This window comes from Uranotaenia lowii, chromosome 1, assembly GCF_029784155.1.
Source record: "Uranotaenia lowii strain MFRU-FL chromosome 1, ASM2978415v1, whole genome shotgun sequence".
In the NCBI taxonomy this organism is placed as follows: Eukaryota; Metazoa; Arthropoda; class Insecta; order Diptera; family Culicidae; genus Uranotaenia; species Uranotaenia lowii.
The window spans coordinates 36027346-36045774 of record NC_073691.1 but is presented as its reverse complement, the minus strand read 5'-3'; the positions used below and the strand labels follow the sequence as shown (position 1 = coordinate 36045774).

At 33.9% G+C, this 18429-nt stretch overlaps 1 protein-coding gene and 1 long non-coding RNA gene across 4 annotated transcripts in view; one reads left to right on the top strand and one right to left on the bottom strand.

The window, feature by feature from the left end:
- The window catches only part of LOC129740732 (chaoptin), a 290271-nt gene that overhangs the window by 177288 nt on the left and 94554 nt on the right, over nucleotides 1-18429 (bottom strand). The window lies entirely within an intron of this gene.
- LOC129740734 (uncharacterized) overlaps nucleotides 1-18429 on the top strand; it is a 129708-nt gene that overhangs the window by 38501 nt on the left and 72778 nt on the right. For both annotated transcript variants that reach the window (XR_008736356.1, XR_008736357.1), the window contains exon 2: nucleotides 13849-13886. This is a non-coding gene — a long non-coding RNA (uncharacterized LOC129740734). The remainder of the gene's footprint in view (nucleotides 1-13848; nucleotides 13887-18429) is intronic.

Genomic DNA, 18429 nt, shown 5'->3' with positions numbered 1-18429 from the left:
CCTCCGGATCTCACGGCTGCAGCCGGCTGGTGTCACCAGTGAGCCGAGATAGACAATGTCTTCGACTATCTCCAGCTCGTCGCCGTCGATCGTGACCTTGTTATTACTGGACAAGCGGGTTCGGTCGGTCTCGGATCCGCTGGCCAGCATGTACTTCGTCTTGGACGTATTAATCATCAACCGAATCCTTCCTGCTTCGCGTTTCAGTTTGCGGTAGATGTCTTCCACCGCCCCAGATGATCTGCCGACTATATCAATGCCATCGGCAAAGCAGATAAGTTGACTGGATCTGTTGAAAATCGTGCCCCGCATTTCGCCCACCGCTCGTCGAATAACACCTTCTAGCGCCACGTTGATCATCATGCAGGATAGACCATCACCTTGTCGAAGCCCCCTGCGCGATTCGAATGAACTCGACAATTCACCCGAGATCCGCACACAGCACTGCGTTCCATCCATCGTCGCCTTGATCAGTCTGATCAGCTTCCCGGAAAAGCCGTTCTCGTCCATGATTTTCCATAGCTCGTTACGGTCGATCGTGTCGTATGCGGCTTTGAAGTCGATGAACAGATGGTGCGTAGGGACTTGGTGTTCCCGGCATTTTTGGAGGATTTGCCGTAATGTGAATATCTGGTCCGGCGTTTGCCGTCCCTCCATGAAGCTGGCCTGATGATTTCCCACTAATCTGTTTGCTTGTGGCGTTAGGCGGCGGAGTAGGATTCGGGACAGCACTTTGTAGGCGGCATTGAGGACAGTGATCGCTAGGTAGTTCTCACAGTCCAATTTGTCGCCCTTCTTGTAGATGGGGCATATTACCCCCTCCTTCCACTCCTCCGGTAGCTGTTCTATGTCCCAGATCCGGACTATCAACCGGTGTAGGCGATCGGCCAACTTGTCCGGGCCCATTTTAATGAGTTCAGCTGCGATGCCATCCTTCCCAGCCGACTTGTTTCTATTCAGCTGGCGAATGGCTTCCTTAACTTCACTCATCGTTGGGAGTGGCTCCTCTACGTCGTTGGCTACGCCGGCGATGTACCTTCCCCCACCGTCTTGATCTCCTGCATGTGCGCCGTTCGAAGTGCTGCTTCCACCTTTTGATCACCTCACGATTGTCCATCATGATGCCTCCGTCCTTATCCCGGCACATTTCGGCTTGCGGCACGAAGCCTTTGCGGGATGCGTTGAGTTTCTGATAGAACTTTCGTGTTTCTTGGGAACGATGCAGCTGCTCCAGCTCCTCGAGCTTCTCCTCCTCCTCCAGGCGGCGCTTTTTCTCGTGGAAAATTCGGACTCGCTGCCTCTTCCGCTGTTGGTGATTTTTCACATTTCGACGGGAGCCTCTTTGCACTACTGCCCCCCGCGCGGCATTCTCTTCGTCCATCACCCTCCTACACTCCTCGTCGAACCAGTCGTTCCGTTGAGTTCGCTCCACATAACCGATGACGTTCTCCGCAGCACTGTTGATGGCTGTCTTGATGGTATCCCAACAGTCCTCGAGAGGGGCTTCGTCAAGCTCGCCCTCTGCCGGCAGCGCTGCTTCGACCAATTGCGCGTAGTCTGCCGCGACCTCAAGTATCTCGAACAAGAAAACCCTAAAAAAAGCTTACTAACACCAGATAAAAATATAGCACGTTCCAAATCTTTAATAATAAGAAAAGCTAGCATATTTTCTTAACTTGGATTTATTCATAAAGTTAAATAACATGGAATGATCTCACACCCAGCATAGGTCCTTTAGCAACCTGCTCTAGGTTAGCAGACAGGATTATCTTTTTTTGACTGAATATCCTCCTATTTCTTTCCAATGACCGTTTGATGTCCATACTACGTGTTTGAATATCACCGATTATCGAAAAAAATGTACTGTTTGAGCTTGCATTTCAGAGCTCTTAAAAATTTTCCTCACAAAAAAAAAAAAACACTTCCGTCATTGACGGTCACAGCTAACCGATTCTCGAGTCCTAGATATTCTAAAAACTACTTCTTAAAAATAAGTTAATAAATTTTTTTTTGCTATTTTTCTTAATAAAATTTACAAGTATATAAGTGCATAAAAGCTTTCGAAAGAAAAAAAACCCTTAAACTTCGGTGTGTTCCAATTAATTCGTTAACAAATCATTTGGTACAATTTTTGTTACAAAAACAACGTTTATTGAGGTGACACATGCTTTTTATTTTTGCACATATAGATACCCCTTGGCTCCAAAAACATGCACTTATACCACTTTACCTCCAAATAAATTCACTTATACCCCTTTGCCACCAACAAAGTTTCATATTCAGGTGATTCGGCCTTGTTGATATGATAAAGATTTAAATAGGTAAAAGTCAAATAATGTGTGAACATTTTAATTTATTGCTGTTTTGATGAGAATGTATTCTGGTATAGTTGGTCAAGAATTGCATGTCTAAAGGTCGACCTGTTCTTGTCAGGTTGAAGTCAATCTCTTCGTACAACAATTTTCATCAGAACAGTTATTTAAATAATTTGTGGAAGGCATTTTCATAATAGTTTTCAATCATTGCATGTTTCGTTTGCCTTTTTCTGATTATTTGGACATTGGAAATGAACTTCTACTTATTATGAGTAGATGTTTTTTGTAAATTAACGAATACCGCGTCAACTTGAACCAAATCATCTCATACTGTTGATACTTACGATTTCGTTGGAGCACATTGCTGCCGATTGCAGCAGAACCAAAACATTGTTTGCTTTGGTTCCTCTTGCTGTTTCCAATTCGCAATCGAGAACAATAGATCGATGATTGCTGATGACAGGTGATGATGGTAAACACGGTACAAATGTTTACATTATCACATGGTTAGGCGAGAATACTCAAATTGGGTTTGTGGTAACACAACAGTGTTGGCAGATATTCTGGGGGAGAATATCAAAGTACTCATATCCCGGTTAGGGGATATAAGAAGTGGAAAGTGACAATTAGCTATCGCTAATTAATATAGTTGTATTCTACTGACTTCACAGACGAAACATGAATAAAGATAACTCTATTCCACCACTGAAACCTGCGTTTTCAACACATACAAATAAATATCGAACTTAACCCCAATATAGTGGAAAATAGTGAAAAAAAAACTATAAATAAATTAGCGTATGATGTTTGGCAGTCAAGGATTCTTTTAGGTGGTTATCTCGTTTTTTTTTATTTTGTCAATTTTTGGCCTTTGGCTCCGATGGTATCATATTTTACACGATGAATTTAGTAATATAAGAAAAGTAAACTTTGATTTATTTTATTTACAAAGCAAAAACGAGGAAACGTTGCATGTTGTGACTTCAAAATTTCAATCAGCCATGTTTAGAAAATTAGGGGAGTTAATGATATGTTGGCCACACGAGCCAAGATTGACACTTTCAGTTTTAGTAGAACTGTGCATTACTTTTTGAAATTTCTGAATTTTATTCCTTAGCCTCGGGTAAGTTTAAGGTGCTCGCCATGCCTTTACTTACTCTAAAACTTCGCTGGCTCTCTATTATCTTGAGAAAAACGATTATACTTTTATCGAAGCTATGTCTAATATCTCACTTGAATAATGTTTAGTTTTATCAAACTAATCTTCATTTGACAACACAAAAAATTTCAGTTCAATCTGCTAGGATAAATCAAAGATAATAATTTGTTTGATTTTTGCTTAATTTTGCAATAAATTGGGGTTATTTGCAAAACTTTCACGTAAAACTGGATAACAATTTTGCAGTTAAAAGCATATCAAATAAAGTTTGGTACTAATTTTTTGTTAACATGCGCTCTAGGAGATTTAGTATAAAGTGATTTGATAGTTTTAAAGAATGTCCCAAAGCGGAAAAAAATAAAATTACTTATTCTATACATAAATTTTGTGTCAGAGACCAACATTTTGTTAGATATAACTGCTTTAGATTTTTTCATGAAATGTAACTTTTAATATCTTTGGGAAGTGTGCTTAATAAATATGTTTACAAAATAAATAGTTAAAAAAGTAATAATAGTAAAAACGTCACGCTTATTTAAATAAGAATTTTTTGTGTTCTTGAATTATTGTAAGCTACCTTATTCAATCTTTATAAACATTCAAAAATCATTCAATAGTTTGATTAGCTATTTGACGTACTTATTGTAAGAAGTGTATATGGAGCTTTTGAAAAACCAATATTTCACTGCTCCCACTCCCTAACATTGGTTCTTTTACAAAAATTACAAACTGTGTCAAATTCACTTTAATTGGACAACTCTAAGGCAACTATTAAATGCCATGAAGTTGAAAAATTTATGAATAAAAGTTAAAAATTTTCAATATAAAGGTCATGATTAACTCTGGCAACACTTTTAAAACATGATTTTTTGAAAAATTCTGTTGTAATTCTGAGTAATATTTTGTACCTTGCAGCACTATGGGACTGTAATTTTAATGAAAAATGGTAAACCAATATTACAAAATTAAAAAAAAAAACATTTAAGATACCAAACAATTGAGAAAAGTGGCTTATGTTATTTCGATGATATTATCAAATACTTTTTAAAGAAAATATTATTCAATGCTTACGATTCCATTTTAAAAACTATTTTATTAAAATTGCGAATAGTAAAAAATATCATAAGTTAAAAACTTTTAATTTTTCACAAACAACATCCAAAATTACTTATTTTCTAAAAAGTAAAGTAAAGAAGTAAAATGTGTATCAAAAATACACAATTGGAAAAAGTCAGAAACCAATTCGCAGTTCATTTCAATTTGTTCAGCTTTGAATTATTCAAATTTACCTTCTCAGTTCATACATCTAACTCGAAAATAAACAGTTTTATTGGCAGTGCTCAAAGTTACGAAAGATTTTTAACCTCAAATTGATCGCATTAAGCTTTGTTTAACTTTAACCTAGTAACGAGAATCCTCGTGCCGAAAAAAAAGACCCTGCGCTTCTCTGAGGGTTGGAGGATAGAATTCAACAATCGTATTAGAAAGTTAGTAGAATGAGGAGAGCTGAAAAAACAGCTTGGGCGCGATGATGATAGAAAGAGGCGCGCTTAGTGCGTTCCAGCACCCAGAAAGTTAACCACCCATGACGCGCCGAACGCAGCCGTGCCTCTTTTTCACATATTTAGCACTCAACTTTCCGGAGAAGACGAGAAAAAAACGCACTTCACCATCATTATTTGGGCCCGAAAATTCGAAAACCATGCCCTCGTTGCTGTTCCGAATTTTCTTTGTGTCTATACGCCCGAAAGTATCCAAAAGCGTTGGCGAAATATTTTCATTCATTATCCAAAACGACGCGTTGGCTTTCCACGCGTTTGAGACGCAAAAAGCTAGCCCTCGCATTTCGCTAGTCATACGTATGGATCCGGATGGAAGTGTCTAAGGCACAGCAGAATGATGAAGCTTCAGGGTAATGTGGATATTTTTCTTCTCTTCAAGAAAGAAGAAAGAACAGCTGACGGGGGGACAGATGAGATGAGCTAACCCCCAGTCAGCAGCTGCGAGGGCAAGTAGGATGTGCTGCATGTCAAAACACCCGAACAAAGAGATGATAATCGTATCATAAAATAATCTGATTCTAAGAGGGTGTTTTTGATGGGTTTTCGTCTTGGATCAGGATGAAGAGGGGAAGGGAAATTTTTCCGGGGACTGCTGATGTGATGATGAAGGAAAGGAAAAGTTTGGCCACCACCCGGAGCCGAAGTCGACGAAAGTTTCCGGGCCAAAATTTTATTACTGACAAGCTTTCATAAATCTTGCCAGGGATGTTCGGGGAGTAAATTAGCACCTAAAAGACGACTTGACGAACTCGGTGCTGCTCTTAGTTGGTCGAAGAGGAACAAAGTGAAGAATGGGGGGATGATCTCCGCTTAGTGGGGCATCATTAATCGTAATGGACATAATTTGGGACCAGGAAAGTGAGAGTTTCTTGTGAATCTTAGAAAATGATGGATCGACTATTGATTAAGACATGGGGCTTCTGGTTTGTAAAGCAATTAAAATTAACAATTCCTGCGGGGGGTCATTCACGTATCTTTTAGTTGGTGATCTTCTTCAAACTTTTCTAAGCTGAACCCAATCATTTTTGTGAGTCCCTGAAGGTAGGTATCTGTTTAATACTTTCGGTGTAAATTTTAATCTTCGATAACAACACATAAAATTAAGGGTGTACTCTGGAGCCAACTTCATCAATTTGATAAAATCTTTAAATATTTAGAAATAAGAAAATCTGTGATTATTTTTATCAAAATCTGCAAAACTTTTTAATAATCATCTAGGTTGATGCAAACCTTAAATAACTTTGGTCAAATATAAAAAACTTTTTTAAGTTCTAAAAACAATGTTGTAAAGTCTTTTTAATCTCAGAAATCGTTTTGAGTTTTTATATTTATTCCTGAGGTTCAGAGCTTCAGGTCTTTTTTCAGATTTTTTAGTCTTCTAACGGTTTGTGTCTGTTGAATCTTGTGAGTTTTTTAAGTCCTGCGAGCCTTCGAAGACATTTATAGTTTCTTCTAAGTCTTCAAACTAATGTATGTCTAACTGAAAAAAAGAGGAGAGTGAGGATACTTGGTCCCTGGGGATACTTGATTCCTTCTCTTTATCTTGAAACAGGAATGACTTACAAATATCAATTGTTCTTGAAAAATGTGCCAATTAGAACAAAACAAGAATACTTTTATTTCAACAAATGTTAATAATTGTATTTTTCGAGTTATTGAACTTTGTCTGAAAAATTTAACAAAATGTGATTTGAAGATCTTTTTTATCACGTTCAAATGTTTCTGACACGAGAAAATTATAATAACAATATTTATTCCAAAATGTCAATCGTTAGAGTATAATTTGAACTTCATTATGCCATATTTTCAAAGCAATAAGAAACTCTCAATTTTTTTAAAAAGAAGTTTTCCAAAATATATGTTATAGGTTTAATTAATCCCTAGAGTCCAAAAGGTAAATTTTTCTTAGGAATGGATCGTGATCATTGGTAATCATAAAATTACTATTATTTGTCCAATAACAAATGTTATCCAGTAATTCTCTGGTAAAAAAGGACTAAAAATACTGCAATGACTCTAGGGTAGTAGACAAACATTTAGAATTATCTTTGTCTGAAACTTACAAGCTGTGAAATGAGATCTAATATGGAAAAAATAGTTGACGGACCTTTTATTTTCGAATTTTACTGAATTATTGCCCAGGGTCAGGGCACCCTGCATTAAGGATCAAGTTTCCTTAAGTAAAGGATCAAGTCTCCTGTAACTTAAAAAATATAATTTTTTTTAGTCTCACCAAAATGCTTCTAGTTTATCTACGTGTTCATATATCGTTCAAACTTTTGGAGCAAATAAATTTGAAACTAAACGCTGTCAGTGAATGCAAAAGACGGCAAGTTGCAAAATTTTCCTAAAAAGATATGATTAAAATAAGAAAGGGGGATACTATTCTTCCCTATCGTTGCGCGATGAAAACTTTACCTTTTTTGAGTTTTCAAAGACCTCGATAATTAAATTTTTTTAAGTCTTGAAAATTTCTTCAGATCTTTTGAGGCTCTTCGCCCATTCTATTGAATGAACTATGAATTCATTGAAAAAAAATTCTGTCAATGGAGATAAATTTATTTACCTCTAACTAAGCAATTTATGCCAAAAAACAAAATTGATTTTCCAATAGCTTTAATTGTTTAAAATGTGTGAACAATAAGATAATTATTGTAAAAATATTTTTAAGGTCCTACTCAATGAATTTTGATGCATTGAAATTGTTTGAAATCTTTATCAGTATTAAATTAAGCTGAAAAATGTAAAAAAAATCTGTGAATATGGGCTTGTTTGTAAAAGAGGGGTAATATTTTTCTTTCAGTCTTAAATTATTTAAGGCTTTGATTAATTTCGACATTTAGATTAAATGAATTAGTTTTTTTTTAATTACAAAGTCTTTTAGAATTTTGAATCTGTTTTGAATATCTTTCAAGTATTTGAATCTATCGTTGTTGAGGTCTTTTGAGTCATCTGGAACTCTTAAGTCTCTTTCAGCAATTTTAATGTCCATTTTTCAATTACTTTCATATTTTTTAAAGTGTCTTTTCAGTATCTTTTTTAGTTGAGTGTTTTCAAAGTCTCTTTCCTGTTTCTTTTTATTTCTTCTGATACTCTGGTTAGTTTCTTTTCGGTTTTTTTTCAGGTCTAAAAGAGTTTTCTTCAAATCTCTCCTGAGTCCCTTTCGAGTCGAGTTAATTCGGTGTTTTTTTCTGACTTATTTTTTAAATATAAACAGAAAAAATTCGCGAATAAATAGGTACAAATTATTAAAATCCCTGGATGTCGATGAGAATTCGATATTTGCGACAAGAGATTTTGTTGAATATATTGAAAGAGACTCTCGAGGAACTTAAAATCAATCCACAGCTGGCTAACAATTCGGGAAAACCGATAAAACTAGGAATTAGAAGTGGAACCGGAAAAAAACAGGGAAAACCCTAGAATCTCGAATCAAAACTGGGGAAATTCTTTAGAAATCTTTTTTCTCATTTATGAACCTATCGAATTCTAAACTTCATTAATTTCACCTAGACTAAATTTTTTCTCACAAGCATCACATTTCTTAGTACTTTATTTAAGGTAAGCCAACGATTCAGAAAAAAACTAGAAAGTATCGGAAAAAACGTGTTCAAAAAAAAAATTGAAGTTTTGTGCTCAACGTATACATGTTCAGTGTTCTAGTTTCCAAAATATTTTAAACGTTTTTTAAAATAACGAAACGTAGCAAAAACATGTCCTATGAGCAAACTATTTCCTAACTCACGGATATTGTAAAGTGAATATTTGAAAAAAGTGTTATAAATGAATAAAATAACCATCACATAAGGTGAAGCATAGATTAGGGTTGCCAGAGGTTTTTCAGGTTTGCACCTGACAAAATCCAGGCATTTGATTTCAAAAGTGACGACTATAAATCCGGGCAATATTCTGGCGAATTTTCTGAAATCCCAGAAATTAAATAACAAAAATCAAGAAAAAAAATTTAAAAAAAATATTTTTCTACAAAACTCATCGACTGATTTTGAATTTTATTTTCGGCTTCCAAAAAACCTATCATGAATACTTTTATACAACTTGCTCAAAACATTTCGTTTTGGAGGCGTTCGTTGTTTATTTTTATTTATTTGCCAAATTAAGTGAAGAAATCCGGACATTTTTTAAATAAATTCCGGGCAACGGGGCAGGGCCAGACTGTTGCTAAATTTTGAACTAAATATCCGGGAAAACCCGGATTAAACCGGGCAATCTGGCAACCTTAGCTTAGATGTTTTTGTTAAGTAACTAACTCAGGAAAAATTAGATACAAGTTAAAAGAGTTTTAAATTTTGATAACATTGTGACTTTTTAGTAGCGATGTGATTTCTTTTTTTTTAATAAATTGAACACATGGATGTTGATATGATTTTTTGGTTTGAAATGACTTTACGAAAGTACACGTTTGTATAATAACCATACTCCCAGTTTCATTTGATTAATAAAATTGGAAAAAATTAAATAATAATAAAATTCTTGTTTATGTTCCTTGTAAATTTTGCACGTTTATTTACTCCATTTGATAAGAAACGTAAATAATTACATATCTTATGTGTTAGAGCTTCGTAATCATATTCATTAACTTTTTATTACATAAAAAATATGAATTTCAAAATCGAATTTCATCGTAAACATGGGTTCGAAAATTTGGATTTAGATAACAATTTAGAATTTGCATTAATATATATTTTTTAACGCTTGACTGACAATTCTCAGAATTTAGATTTTTTTTTTATTTGAGCAGGGAAAAGCTTAAAGTTTAAAGATCAATATATCAAAATCAGAATCCAGCATACGTAGGTAATTCAGGCTCTAAAAACGCATTTTAAAAAACACTTTAAAAGACACCCAAAAAAAAACCATATTCGGTATTCAAGACGAGAATCGAAATAAAACTTCAGAATGCTTTAAAAAAAGATTCCGCGTAATCTTTTCTCAAAACTGCGTAGGAAAATTTCAATTAAAATATCAATCAGTAGCAATGAATATCTATCTTTAGCTATGCAAAAAAATTATTCAAATTTCAGTTTGAAATCGAATTATGAAACGAAATTCAAAATTAAGTTTTAATTTATGGATCAGTAATTCAATCTGAAATTTACTGTTCATGATCATATTTCTAATTTCAGCAGCCATAGTACGAAGTTGTAATCAAAGACTAAGGAGAAGGCGACAATTTTTGAAGAAGTTTAGCAGGATACAGTTAAAATTAAACAATTTTTTTTTTGCAACCTGCTAGTATTTTATTTTCTGTAAAAATTCCAACAAAATTTCATATAAATTTCTTCTTTTTTAGCAAAAAATACTGTTAAAATTTTTATTCAAGTAACTTTACACCGGGAAAATCAAAATTATCAATCGGGATAATCGAAAAAAAAAACGAGAATGGGAAAATGAAAACTCGCTGGCCACCCTGGTCTAGTAAACTGTCTAAAGTAACTTTTGATTCCACTTTGAGCCCTCTGAACCTCTTTCAAATCTCTTAGAGTTTATTCAGAGTCTTCTTAGAGCTTATTCCAAGTATCTTCGGAGTTACTTATGATTTTATTTTAGACCCTTTGGAGTTACTCTGGAATTTTTAAATTCTCTTTTGTATCTCTTTTGAGTTTTTCATCTCTTAAGGTAAAGTTGCCAGATTGCCCGGATATTTAAAACAAAATTTGACTAAATTCCAATCCGGCCCGGATTTCATTGAAAAAAGCCCGGATTTATTCACTTTTTCAGCCAAAATAAACCAAAAGTAACAAGTTGTATTGTAATTTTTTTTTTATTTATGCGTCGATTTTCGATCAACATTTTGAAATCAAATGCCTGAATTTTGCTAGGTTTCTAGATAAAATAGCCTGGATTTGTCCGGCCCGAGTACGTACTGAAAAAACCGAGAAACTTTATCTTAAGGTTATTTTAGGCTATTTTGAAGTTACTTCAAAGAATGTTTTGAATATTTCAAGTCTTGTTTCTTAGGCTCTTTTCATTATGCAAAGCTTGTGATTTATTTTATATGTATATATCTTTAAATTTCTTTTTCAGTTTCTTTGAGAATCTAATGAGTTTCTTTTGAAGTTATTTTGAGCCTCTATTAAGCAGATTTTGTGTCTTTTTTTTTGGTTTTTCTGAAGTTTGATTTAAGTTTTTTCGAGATATTCTAAAGGCACTCCTATGAATCTTTTTAGTCACTAACAAGTCTCTTTCGAGTATCTTTTGAGTTTCGTTCGAGTAATTTTGGAATCTTTTTTTATTTTTTTGTAAAACTGTTTCATATGAGATTTTTGTAGATCTTTTTTGAGTATTTTTTTTTAAATTTCTTTCCATTCTATATTCTATTTTTAAAGACTCTTGAGCTCTTGACAAATTACTTTCAACTCTCCCTCGAGTTTCTTTTATGTATATTTTGAGTTTTTATTTCGAGTCTCATTTGAGACCATTTAGTTAGGGTATCTTTCGATTCGAAGAAGAATCTTTATTTAGTCTCTTGTAAAACTCTATTGAGCCTCTATTTTTTTGTCTCATTCGAGTTTCTTTTAGATCTCTTTTGAATCTCTTTAAAAATTTTATCTGTTCTATTTTCAAAGTCTCTTTGAATTCTTATTTAAGTCAATTGGGAGCCTTCGTCAGGTTACTTTCAGTCCTCCCTCAAGGTTTTTTGATTGCATCTTTTAAGTATCTTTCGAGTCTTTTTTAAGACCCTTTTGAATCTATTTCGAGTATCTTTCAAGTCACTTTGAATTTTTTCAAAATCTGTTATGAAACTCCTTTGAGCCACTTTATGTTCTCATATGAGCTTCTTCAAGATCCAATTTTTAGTGTCTTTTAACTGTTTATTCCATTTCTAAAGCCTCTTCGAAATCTTGTTTTAGTCTCTTTTGGGTCATTTGAAGTTACTCTTTGAAATCAACTGGGTCTGTTTTGATCGCTTTAAAACCTCTTTTGAGTCTTTTTTTTCAATCTCTGTAAGGTCTCTTTTGAATTATTTGAGCTGTACTAAAATTACTTTTATATGAAATAAGAGTCTGTTTTCGGTGTTTTTAGACTCTTTTAAGCTGTCGATTTGTTTTAGTCGATTTGTTTTAGTCTCTTTGAAAATCGTTTCTTTTTTCGTTTTCTTAAAATCATTTTTGATTTTAATTATAATTATTTGCGCTATTTTTAAGTCACCTTCAATTTTTTCTTTTTTTTCAATTTTTTTTCTTCCAAATTTGTTAAGCCTTTTTTAGGGTCTATGTTGTTTCTGTTATATATTCTTATAGAGTTTCTTTGGAGATAAAATTGAGTGTTACCGTCAACTGGGGTAACATGCAACACTTTTCAACTTCAATGGCTTCTAAAATCTTAATGCTTACAGATAATCATACCACTTGTACATCAAAAGTTTTAAGGTTGATGGGACACCAAACTGACGTAGTCAGAAAATTTATTGGTTTTACCAGTTGTTTTTAAATTTACAATAACATGCGATTTTCTCCCTACTAAGAAAAAGGGGTAAGTTGCAACAAACTCTGTAATTAATGGAAAATCAAATGAAAACGTTTGAAATTGCAGTAATTTTTGGTTTTGTTCGAATTAAATTATACATTTTTTCCGTCAAAAATGTTTTTAAGAAAAAGGTGTTAATCTGCTGCATACATTTAGGGGTAAAAAATACTACAAAATATTCTATTATCTTAAATCATGTAAATAATTCTTAGGATGGTTGAAATTTTAATGTTAACAAACGCATAAAGCAAAACAATCATATCCCAGCATGTGGAAACGCGATTTATGAGATTAAGTTCTGATTTGCATTTTGTTGCATTTTGCCCCAGTCAGCTAACTGAATTATAAAAATATTTATTTAAAAAAAATTTGGTGATTGTTCGATAAATATTTGTACACCAACTGTGTTGGTATTGGATAATGAAAGCAATATAAAGTTTGTAGGTGATATCATAAAGCCAATCCGTCATACGAGGTAAAGTTTTTTAAGGCATCGAAAAATGTAAAAATTTGTACATCTATTGCTTGATTTTTTAAATTTTTTATAAGAATCAAAAACTTTAAAAAAAACTCTTTCACGATGTTAAAAACTATGTCATCATCAATTTGTTATCATTCAATGATAACTTTATTACAGTATATTGAAATAAAAATTGAATGAGTGTTGTGGTATACAAATGTTGCATCTAACCCTGCTTTCGCATGATGCCCCGTTTGACGGTATAGAGATTTTCAAGTCCCTTTCAAACTTTTTCAAGACTTTCTCGAATTTATTGAAAAAAAAATTGAGTCACTTATGAGTGCCTTTGGAATTTTTCTAATTTGGAGACAAACTCCATGAATCTATTTGAGCATCTTTTGGGTCTCTTTATATTTTCGTTTAAGTCTCTTTTGGAACATTTTCTAAACATTCTTTTTCAAAGCTTTATATACTCTATCGTGTCTCTTTCAGGCCTTTGAGTCATATTTCATTTTATTGTTATCCCTTTTATGTAACTTTGGTGTCGTTTCTGAGGCTTCGGAGTTGATTAAATGGCTCTTTTGAGTTAATTTTAAATCTTTATGAAATGTCGTGTATTTTATTTTGTTTTATTTTTATGAATCTTATTTAGCCACTCTTTAGTCATCGTAAATCTATCTCAAAACCGTTTTGAGTTTTTGTTTTTGTTTTTTTTTAATTTTTGAGTATTGTAATAATTTTGATTTTCTCTTAAGTCTTGTGATCCCGAGTTCTTTAGAGCCTTTAGCAGTCTTTTAGTAGAGTCTTTAGTAGTTTATTTAGTAGACAAAGTCTAACTAATATTTTTTCTATTTGACTTTTCAGAAAAGACTATTCCTGAACCGAAGGAAAATCTTGCCACGGTAAGTAAAAACTCAAATCCAACCAAACAAACCCTTACGGTGTTTCAACAAAACATTGATTCAAATGAATCCAACTCTCCCGCTAGGCCGGCTGTTCGGTTTCAAAAGTTCTCCAGCATTATAAATTTGCATCTATTTTTAGTTTCCAGTCCAGTCCAGTTCAGTTGTGTCCAAAACCACACATATTTACCCGGATGGTTTCGCTTCAAGCGAATAGAAAAGTTAACCTTCGGATAGGGGAAGTGGGTATCATTTCGACCAAGCCGAAATGGTGGGGAAGATTCAAGTTCTGCTGAAATTCTGTTTCAGCATTCACAACTTTTAGATTACCTTCAAACTAGTTTCACGACGTTGAAACTGAATGGAAAAAAGAAGGTTTAAAATAGGGAACAAAGTATATGTACGAATGCAAAGCTACAACTCCCCGTTGGCTCCCCGGAAGAATTATGGCTTACAATTTACGTTCCACGGTAGCCTTGTTGAGTGCCATTACCTTACTTTACACGTTTTACGTTCACGTTCGGAATAGTTTCAACCCAAGCCAAGTACGTGCGGATTAATTTTAGAATGTGATAGATATGTTCAAGGGCCGGAACACCCCCAAAGCGATTTAAAGTAGATTATGACTGAAGCAAACTGCGGTCTCCTTGTACGATTCAGAGAATCAGAATTGGACCTTGAATGAAACGTTCCGCTCAAGGACTTAGTAGCGGTTTCGCGTCTCTAATCAAAGCTTAAGAACGGACTGTCTCGAAGATTACCTTCTTCTAATTCGACCGAAAGTCAACAAATTCCAAGGGTGGAGAAAATCATCCTCAGTTTTGCCTCCAAGTCCGACCGACAAACTCGACTCGAAGTTGAAAAGTAATTTAACCCGCTCATTGGAGGGAAACATTCATCCCCCCTTTCCTCTTGGAAACCGAGCGCGAGAGAGAATGAGACGGAAGTGGGGAGCAAATTTTCTCATCCTTTACCTTTTTCGTCTCTCACTTCCTCGAGCCGAGAAAGTTGCCGGTATTCTGGCACCATTCTCAACGGTGTATCTGTCAGTGTGTTTGTGACTGTATCTTGCAATATACCCACCAAGAAGCAGAAGCAGTCCCAAGTAGAGTCACTGCTGCTGCTGCTAATCCAATTATTCACCATTTTATGAGTTTGCTTCCAGCTGATGCGGATTTACACCGGGAGTTTTTTTTTTATTTTGTTTCTGTGTTTAAATACTTTACCCGGTAGCAAGGTTTTTCCGACAACAGGCCAAAGGTGACCTTTTTGCCTGCCGGCAGCTGCTGCAGGGATTGAGGACTACTTTTGATTGCTTAAAGAAGGGAAAGCGTTTTTTTTTTTCAATAAGAAAGTAGAAGTAGTCGTAAAAAGGCAGTCAAAATCAAATTTTGATGAATTAGTTGTTACAAATTTTTCTTTCTTCCATTAGCAAAAATTAAAAATTAATTTTTTGGGTTGAGGAATTTTTTTTAAAGGTTAAGATATCTCTGGTGTTAATTAAAAAAATGTTCATGGACTTTAACAAAAATATATTGATTTGTAATTTTTTTAATATTTCATACAAACGTGCAAACTTGTAGTTCTAGAATTTAAAAATTTAACGTTGTAGTGTTTATTGGTCCATATATGGCGTATGGAAGTTTTTATTACATTCAATAGCTTCAAAATGCTCAAACTTTTTTTTAAATCATCAAAAATACTGAGGGTCATATAGCTTTTATTTATCCCAAAATTTATTGCTCCAAAAAAATTTACACTTAAATGGCGCAATATTAAAATCAGTTCACCAAAAAAAAAATATTTTTTTTAGTCTTCATAAATGAAAAAGGGAAACTCGGGTAAAACGGACACCCTAAGGTAGAACCACAATTGAAAATCAATAAGGCTAGAACAAATATCAATTTCTTCTTTTGTCAACCCCCCCCCCCCCCCCCTCCCCTTCGGAACTTCCAAAATCCCGATGGGGGGAATAAATAAAGTTTGAAGTATTTTAAGTGAATTTTAAATGAACATTTAAATATCTGAAAGATTACAAGACCAAGAACCAAACTTTGGTAGATGGAATTTATTTCACATTTTGTATTCTTGATTTTATTGAATTTTCCGATAAAAAAAAACTTGATTTATACGTTTTATGCTATAATATAGTATGCAATTTGATTGCATACAAGCTTTCGTGCAATTTATTTGTTTTTTTTTTGCATTATTTTTTTATTGCCCCCCCCCCCCCCCCCTCACGATGTTCAGACTCCGAGTGACAAAAGAAGGATTGGAAATTTGTTCCGGCCTAATATTGCTTTTTTCGTCTAAGTCTTCATGCGGATGAGAGTTTAGGATGTTTACTATCGCATTTATCATTGGCGTTCGTAAATTTCCTTCAGCAAAACTGTTTTTATAGCCATCTAGGACATGCTTGCAAATTACACTTTTTGAAAATAGTCGGGTGAAACGGACACGGCGTAGAAAAGATAGATATTGCTAGAAAAATTACTGGACGAGTATATATTTTTGTGAATGAAGCTTTTGATAAGGTTTTTAACCAAAATGAATCGATTGGTCCAAATCCATTAGCGAAACAACGAGGATTTCGGAATTCCGTATTTTATAGACGCTTTTTTCACCTATACAGTTAACAGATAAAATTTTAACAATTTCTATGACTTGTTTGAGATTTTGAATGCTTTTCGACGGACAATTGTTCTTGCCAAGGTCTTTTGAAGGCCTGCAATGCCTGGAGAAACTTATGTGTTCGTTTTACCCGACCTTGAAGAAAGCGTCTTACTCGACCTAGCAACTTCTTTTTTTTTCAAACGTTTGTTGTTAAAGCTCATAGACCAAAATTCGCTGGTTTTCCTCCAGGTTGTCAATGAGAAGCCTAATCAATATTCCACCGATGAAAATGGTTGAAGTTTCCGAAAATGTTGCGAATTGTGGACTATTTTCAAAGAAGACAATCACATCGATTTACATCAAATTCTGCATTCTTGCTTGCTGTAAATCAACTAAGGTTCTCTAAAGTGTTTATACACATAGACAAACATACATATTCCCATCATTAGATTTGTGGCAAACATTGTTTTTTCCGAAATATTGGAAGTGTCCGTTTTACCCCACTTTCCCTAGTAGACGATAAAGGATCTGAATCCAAGCAACCGAAAGTTCGGATAACATTCCTCTATCAGGTTTAATCAGCTCAATCAATCATGTAATACGACTTCTTTTCAGTTCAATTTTTAAATAGGATGAGTGCCCCTACTATCGACCTAGAACCTAATAGCAAAAAATGTAAATAATTCATTTCACTGGCATGTATTTGAGATATTTTTATGCAAACAATGAAATGTCAAACTTCCTACATGCTATCATAATGCTATTTGCCATAAAAATAATAAAATCCTCGACGATTTTAAAATGTATTGTTTCTTCAGTAGTAAAACAGACACTTTGTCCAACTTTCTAACCCAAAATTTCAAGGGAAGCCACTATCGCTGTGATGAATATGAGCTTTTCTACATATTTTTCCAAAAATGAAGGCAAATCTTTGAAAAATTCGGAAAATTTGAATAGGGTCCAAAAATAGGAAACTTTTGACCGTCCTGTTCCACTTTTAGAACCAACGTTGTCAAATCATCTGTTTCAATACCAACCAATTAATTAGGGTACGAATATTCATAAGAGCATCGTTAACCTATGGTGAGCATTTTAAAAAAAAATTTCAACCTTTAGTAAATAAAGTACAAGTGAGCACGGAAAATTTCTCATTGATGTGCTGCTGATAATACTGACTGGGGGTGAAAATATTAGAAATATTCATAACGAACATTTAAGTATTTAATTTAATCGTTATCAAGCTGAAAACTTTTTTCTTATAACATTTTATGAGAAAGGAATATTTAAACTATTTTTCAACATTTTTTTTTCAAAAATCGAAATTTTTTTCATCTGGGTCCAATAACGGATATCAGTCCATTACTGAAGCTGGTACAGTGGGTTCAAATTTTGAAATTTTAGTCATCTATATCCTTGTATATATATCAAAAACGGCGAAACCAAAGTTTCAAATTATCATTTAAACTTGCAGATGAGATTTATTGCTATAAATAGATTTGCTGAAAAAACACAAAACTCCCTTCCATTTGTGAGAAAAAATGAATAATAAAAATCCCTGCTTAAAGGGTAAAAAGTAACCCTAGATAAACGAACTTTCATGTTGACAAGAAGTTCACATAAACTACTAAACAACTTCAAACCAGCTTCGAAAACCACTTTTATAATGAATTAAAGCAATCGAAAAATTCCCTTTATTTTAACCACGGTATAAGAAAAGTTCAGATACCGTTATATCGATAGCATCTTACTATCTTCTTCAGTGAGTGAGTTTCTAACGAAATACCGGTATCTGAACTTTTCCATTACCGTGGTTGAATTGAAGGGAATCTTTTAATTGCTTTGATTCAGTAGAACTATTCAACCAAGTAGGCACACAACACTTATTAGAGCACTTTTATTAGAATCACCTAGAATCACAAAATTTTGAAAA